This window comes from Lucilia sericata, unplaced genomic scaffold, assembly GCF_015586225.1.
Source record: "Lucilia sericata isolate MDLA Ls3-8-SP2 unplaced genomic scaffold, ASM1558622v1 Contig000427F_arrow, whole genome shotgun sequence".
Classification (NCBI taxonomy): domain Eukaryota; kingdom Metazoa; phylum Arthropoda; class Insecta; order Diptera; family Calliphoridae; genus Lucilia; species Lucilia sericata.
The window spans coordinates 257,107-265,000 of NW_023994442.1; the positions used below are offsets into that span (position 1 = coordinate 257,107).

The following is a 7,894-nucleotide window of genomic DNA, read 5'->3' on the forward strand; positions in this document are numbered from 1 at the left end:
TCGAAGATAAAAAAAATCCTATCCAAAACTCATGTCCAACCGGAATTTATGATCGATGACACGGGCAGAAGGCTTGAGGATATGGAGGAGACAATGAAACTCCTAATGGACTCTCATTTCCCACCCAGTATATCGAATAACATAGATGAACCGATATTGGAGGAAGGGGAGGGTAACACGGAAATAGTTATTACATCTGACATGGTTAAAGGGGCAATAAAGAGCTTTGCTCCCTATAAAGCTGCCGGGCCGAATGGCATTTTCCCGGCACTCTTACAAATGGAGGCGGGACTGATTTCCGTACATCTGTTACAGATATTCACTGCATGCTTAAAATTGGCAAATACCCCAGTTAAATGGCAAGATGCAAGGGTAATATTTATACCCAAACCAGGGAAACCTAGCTATGCGACACCTAAGTCCTATCGACCGATAAGTCTTACGTCCTTCCTACTTAAAACCTTGGAACGGATAGTCGATAGCATGGTTAAAAGCAGTATACCATACAAAGTCGTTAAATATAGGCAGCATGCCTATGTAAAGGGACGATCGGTGGAAACCGCTTTAAACGAAGTCGTCCACTACATAGGTGAATCTTTCGATAGCAAACTGTATACACTGGCGGTATGCATTGACATCGAAGGCGCTTTCAATAACGTGCACACTGATACCCTTATCCAATCCCAAGACCAGTTTTATGTTGATCGGGTGCTCTGTAACTGGATCAACTACATGCTAAGGAACAGATGGATAAGCTGCGAGATGTACGATATAACTATCAGGAAAAAGGTATTTCGCGGTATACCACAGGGTGGCATTTTGTCACCTTTACACTAGGTTACCACGATTAATAGCCTCCTAAGGACCCTAACCGAGAAAGGACTTAGAAATCTGTCTTTTCACAAGAAAGACAAGAATTTCTACATATGCTGAAACTTGCTTCCTGGGCAAGAAGATACCGGTGACAGACAAAGTTAAGTACTTAGGTGTAATACTTGACCGGAAATTAAAATGGAGACACCACAATGACGATAGGATCCACAAGGCACATCGGTGCTGGGCGATATGTAGGAGAACCATAGGCATGAAATGGGTCTTAGTCCTACTATGACAAATCTATATATATAAAAATGAATGTGTGTTTGTTTGTATGTTTGTATGTTTGAACGTTATAGACTACTAAACGGCTGAACCGATTTTCTTGAAATTTTCACAGCATATTCCTGCATGTCTGGAATAGGTAATAGGCTACTTTTTATTTCGAAATTTCAAGTGGGCGATGAGCCACGCCCACATTAAGAAAATATAAAATCCGTATATTTTAGATAATATAACAGTTAGAGTCCTCAAATTTTGTCGGAGCCACTTTAGTGTCAATATGATCATTTAGGACAAAAAGTAGGCGGACTAGCATTAGGGGGCGTGGTACCTCCCATATAAATTAAATACAAAAATTCGTTTATCTGGGAAACTAATAGAACTAAATTCTTAAAATTTAGCACGAAGAACTTTAACATCCATATAAACATTTTGGGTAATAAATTGGCGGACTACCCATGAGGGGAGCGGCACCTCCCATATTAATTAAATACAAAAATTCGTTTATCTGGGAAACTAATAGAACTAAATTCTTAAAATTTTGCACAAAGAACTTTAACATCCATATAAACATTTTGGGTAAAAAATTGGCGGACTACCCATGAGGGGAGCGGCACCTCCCATATTAATTAAAAACAAAAATTCGTTTATCTGGGAAACTAATAGAACTAAATTCTTAAAATTTTGCACGAAGAACTTTAATATTCATCTGAACATTTTTAAGGAAAAAAGAGCGGACTTTCATCTGGGGGGCTTGGAGCCCCCATATGAATAAAATAGAAAAATTCGTATATCTGAGAAACAATTAGAGCTAGAATCATTAAATTTTACTTGAAGAACTTTGACATTCACCTGAACATTTAGAATATAACGGGCGGACTTCCAATGGGTTACTTGGTACCTCCCATATGAATTAAATACAAAATTTCGTTTAACTGGGAAACTAATAGAACTAGATTCTTCAAATTTTGAACAAATTATTTTAATAATCATCTGAATATTTTGGAGGAAAAAGGGCGGACTTTCATCCGGGGGGCTTGAAGCCCCCACATGAATTAAATTCGTATATCTGAGAAACTATTAGAGCTAGAATCTTAAAATTTTACATGAAGAACTTTGACATTCATGTGAACATTTAGAGAATAACGGGCGGACTTTCAATGGGGGGCTTGGCACCACATATATGAATTAAATACAAAATTTCGTGCATCTTGGAAACTCTTATATTATTCAAATTTTTTGTAGATAGATAGAAATTGGCGATAGATAGAAACTGGCGAACTTGCAATAATTTGCTTGACATCTTTTATATGTAACATATAATAAATCTGGTATTTATTTATACATATTCCTTTTAGGGTAGCAAAGCACACTGGGTATAGCTAGTTGACTATATAAAAGTGTAATTAGACCAATTCAATAATCTGGACTGCTTTGGACAAAAAGTGTAATATCAAACTACTACAGGGAGTTCAGCGTACATGCTGCATGGGTATAAGTGGTGCCATGTGTACTACTTCAACCAAGGCTCTGGAAACGTTGCTAGATATTCCACCCATTGAAACACATTTAAGATATGAGGCGGCGCTTACAGCCGAACGGCTCTTTACTTTAGGCGAACTGGCCAAAAACGGTTATAGGACATGTCATCAATGAATACTGGACACATTGGAAGGTTATACACATTCATCAGAATAGAATGTCTTGGTCAAGCGGAACATTGGAGCAAATACCAGTAGGAATCCGTTGCTACAAGGATGGCTCTAAATTAGGGGACAAAGTGGGTTCTATATTGAAGACCCAGAAACAGAAATATACCACGGTTACCTAATCATAACACAAGCTTCCAGGCAGAAGTACGAGCAATAACGGAATGTGTAAATTTGATTAGAATAAATATGGCGCCCACAGGGCTTAATATATTTACCGACAGCCAGAAGGCAATTAGGGCGATATCAGGTGATAGAATTAAATCTAAGACCGTATTGGATTGTAAGAAAGCTTTAACTGAATACTCTCCCAGAGGTAAGGTTTACATCATATGGGTACCAGTCCACTCGGGAGTAGTCGGCAACGAAACGGCAAATGTAATAGCTTTAAAGGGAAGGGAGCTCGATGTAGTTAACCTGACAAACGCAAAACCATTCGACGCAACAAAAGCTGAATTAAAAATATGGATGAGAGAATCCCATAAGGCCTCTTGGAATAATGAAACGATAGAACCACAAAGATTCTATGGGGTGACCCTGATGAGAGCAAGACGAGAAATCTCCTCAAAATGAGCAAGTCTGAGGTTAGTATGATGGTACGTATTTTGAGTGGACACACAGGATTACGTGCACATCTATACAAAATTGGACGTGCGGATTCAGACGAACGAGCACTTTCTTTGCCACTGTCAGGCATTCGTCGAAGTTGGATCCAAGTATCTTGGAAGTGATGTTATTCCGGAAATAACATTCTTAACCAACACTGATTGGAAGATTCTTAGGAATTACGTCCAGGAAACTGAGTTTCTGAACATGGAAAAATAATACATTCAGTGAACAAATTATTTTTTTCATGAATTGGAGCGCACAACAGGCCCGATAGTGGCCTAGGTGTATTTCTTCGGATTTGATGTAGTATACATCCTCCTATCAAACTAACCTAAGTATATCTGAGGCAAGGTACAATTCAACGACAATGCTTTATTATGAAAACAAAATCGCATTTCATTTTTGTAACAGGTGTAGGGTATTATATGGTCGGCCTCGTCCGACTATAATTTCTTACTTGTCATATCTGGATAAACCAAATTGCATACAAAATGCCCTACACCACTTTAGGAGGGATGGTATATTGGGTTTGTGCTGATGTTTGTAACGCACAATAATATTGGTCCTTAAAGTATACCAATCGGCTTAGAATCATTTTCTGAGTCGGTTTAGCACATGACCTTCTATTGTCCCAGGGACGAAGCCTATTGAAAATGGTTAAGATCGGTCCATTATTTCACCTAGCCCCTTACAACTGAACCCCCGAATAGGGCTAGTAAACCTTGTAATCAAACTTTCGGAAGTGGACTTTATATAAGAGCTATGACCAATTACGGGCCTATCCGGAAAATTTTCGTAGAATGATTCATATGTACACAAAACATATTTTTGTCGAATTTTATTAAGATATCTTTATTTGATAATGAAATATGTGCGTGATTTTTTGTGGACCTTATATAGTTGCCATTACCAAATATGGACCGATCCGGAAAAAATTTGGTAGAATGATTTATACGCTCAAGACGTACTTTATCCCGATAGCTTTATTATTCAAAGAAATATATGCGTTAAAGTGATTTTTGTAAGTGGACCTTATATGGGAGCCTATCAGGAAAAAATTTCGTAGAGTGATTGATATAAAAACAAAACATATTTGTGTCGAATTTTATCAAGATAACTTTATTTGACAATGAAATATGAGTATTTAAGTGATTTTCGTGAGTGGGCCTCATATGAATCCGGAAAAAAATGGTAGAATGATTTATATGTACACAAAAGATATTCAAGTCGAATTTTACCTCTATAGCTTTAGAATTCAATGAAATATATGCGTTTAAGTGATTTTCGGAAGTGAGCCTTATATGGGAGCTATGACCAATTATGGGCCTATCCAGAAAAAATTTCGTAGAGTGATTTATATTTAGGCAAAACATATTTGGGTCGAATTTTATGAAGATAGCTTTATTTGACAATGAAATATCTGCTTTTAAGTGATTTTCGGAAGTGGGCCTTATATGGGAGCTATGACCAATATTGGACCGATTCGTAAAAAAAATTGGTAGAATGATTTGTATGTATATTCGACTCGAATTTTATCTCAATAGCTTTATTTGACAATGAAATATGAGCCCTTAAATGATTTTCGAAAGTGGGCGTTATATGGGAGCTATGACCAATTGTGGACCTACTGAGATCTATGTTGATAGCATGATTTCTGTTCATATTATATTTGCATGTACAAAATTTTGTGTTGATATCGATTTCTTTGTATGAGGCTATGGGAAATTTTGAATCGATTATTTGGATTTCCAACATAATTTATCCCTGGATAAAAAAAATAATCTTTTGTAGTTGCTGAGAAAACGACTTAAGAATTACGAAAAAAACCTGTAATTTTTTGGATTTAGTCTGAAATTTTCACTCATTGATTTTTAACGTGTGAACCGATTTTGCTGATTTTCAATACCAAACTGCTTAGGACAACAGTGAATATGTTTGGTGAATTTGTTTTTTTTTTCATTTGCATAGTTTTAACGTGAGCATGTGTTAGGCAGACAGACAGACAGACGGACATAGCTAAATCGACTCAGAATTTGATAAGGACCCAGAATATATATACTTTGTTGGGTCTCAGAAGAATATTTCTTGTTATTACACACGGAATGACAAACTTATATATACCCTCTATCACCACTGATGGTAGTGGAGGATATAAAAATGTTGGTGGTTAAATTAAAAATTATTTATTCACTTCTTTTTATCATTTTGACCATATAACGTAAATCTGTCAATATAAACGTAATGTTTTTAGAATTTTTCATTACATTTAATATAAAAGGTTTAATATACTCTTCATTTGAAGTTTGAATTGAATTATAAATTTTGTAAAAACAAAACAAATGTATTATATAAGTTATACTTGAGTCCACGTTTATGTGACAATGTATAATTCTTACATAATATTGTTAACTAGAGTTTATAATAGTTTAAAACAGTTAAATATTGCAAAGAAAAAAATAAACAATGGAAAAAAAAAGTTGTAAAGATATTGTCATTCTACCGGAAGTTTTTAACAATTAATGCATTTTCCGGGAATATGTATATTTGTATGGGAGGTATATGAAAATGTGGACCTATTCCGCCCATTTTTATCAGGGATCAATTGGAAACAATTGTGTGGTGATTTTTATGAAATTATATCGCAAATTTTTGTGAAAATTGTATTAGAATGTGTTAAAAAAAGCTAAATTTTTTTAATTTTGATTCATAACTCTTTCCGATTTAAACCGATTTTGCTCATTTTCAATAGCAAACTGCCTAGCATAATAGTGAATCTTTTGGCAGAAGTTCATTAATTTATTTAGCATCGTTTCAGACAGACAGACGGGCATAGCTAAATTTAGTCAGAATTCGATAAGGACCCGGAATATATATACTTTGTTGGGTCTCAGATGAATATCACCCTCTATCACCATTGATGGTGGTGGCGTGTATAACAAGTTATAGTGCTATATTCGGCTATGCCGAATCTTAAATACCATCCACCAGCAAGCTCGTTTTTATTAAAACCCATTTTGTTTCCGTAGGGAGGACCTTAAATAGTGAGTGGAACTTATATTAATTAGGTCGAAAACAATTATATTATGGGCTTCTTAAGAGAATGATTTGTATATTCACAAACCATGTTCATGTCGTGTAGTACTCCGACGTCAAATATTATAGCACAATGACTTATATATACACAGAACATGCTCATGTTTACAAAACATATTGAAGTTGAATTTGATCTCGATAACTTAAATTGTCAATGAATTTGAGCATTTATGTTATTTTTCGAAATGATCCTTATATGAGCGTTGTGGGCAATTATGGACCGATCCTGGAAAAATCTCGCATTATGTTTTGTATACATACAAAACATATTCACGTCGAATTTTATCCAAATAGCTTTATTAGTTATTGAAATATGTGGGTTTAAGTGATTTTCGGAAGTTGACCTTATATGGTAGCTATGGCTAATTACGAGCCTATACAGAAAAAAAATCGTAGAGTTATTGATACATACAGAAAACATTTATTTATTTGTATATTAAAATACAATTACAAATTATATTCTAACCTAATTTACCGGTGACGATGACCATATGCCCGTTGTAGTGTAACATACCAGAATCTCTGGTGGGAATCGAAGCCACAACCCCCAGACTGACAGGCTAGCACACTACCAACTAGCCTCCGGGTACCCATACTCAAAACATATTCGTTCCGAATTTTATCTCGATAGCTTTATTTATTAATGAAATATGCGCGTTTAAGTAATTTTCGAAAGTGGGCCTTATATGAGAGCTAAGACTAATTGTAGACTGATTGGAAACAAATTTCGCTGAATGATTTATATACATACATATATACAAAACATATTCGTGTCCAGTTTTTCCCCGATAGATATATTAGTTAATGAAATATGAGCGTTTAAGTGAATTTCGAAATAGGAATATATATTGCAGCTACGCCAATTATGGATCGATTCGGGAAAAAAGAGTTATTGATACGTACCAAAACATTTTCATGTCGAATTTTATCTCGATAACTTATTTATCAATACACTATAGCGTTAAAGTGATTTTTGGAAGTGGACCGTTTATGGGCACTAGGACCAATTATGGGGCCGATACAGATCTACGGCGGTAATGGATGGATGTTTAGTTGAGTTATAAACAAAAGAGAAAGAGGGGGAGAGAGAGATAGAAGAGACAAGATAAGAGAGAGAGAGAGAGAAGAGAGAGAGAGAGAGAGGAGATAGAGAGATAGAGTAGAGAGAGAGAGAGATATAGAGATTATAGAGAGATAGATAGATAGATATAGATATGATAGAGAGTAGATATAGATATATAGTATGAAGATAGAAATATAATATATATATAATATAGATATAAGATTATAATATATAAGACATCGACATAATATGTATATATATATATATTATATATATATATATATATATATATATTATATATATATATATATATATATATATA

General features: G+C 34.9%; 1 protein-coding gene across 1 annotated transcript in view; it reads right to left on the minus strand.

The window, feature by feature from the left end:
- LOC119604770 (ankyrin-3-like) overlaps window positions 1-7,894 on the minus strand; it is a 113,748-nt gene that overhangs the window by 36,867 nt on the left and 68,987 nt on the right.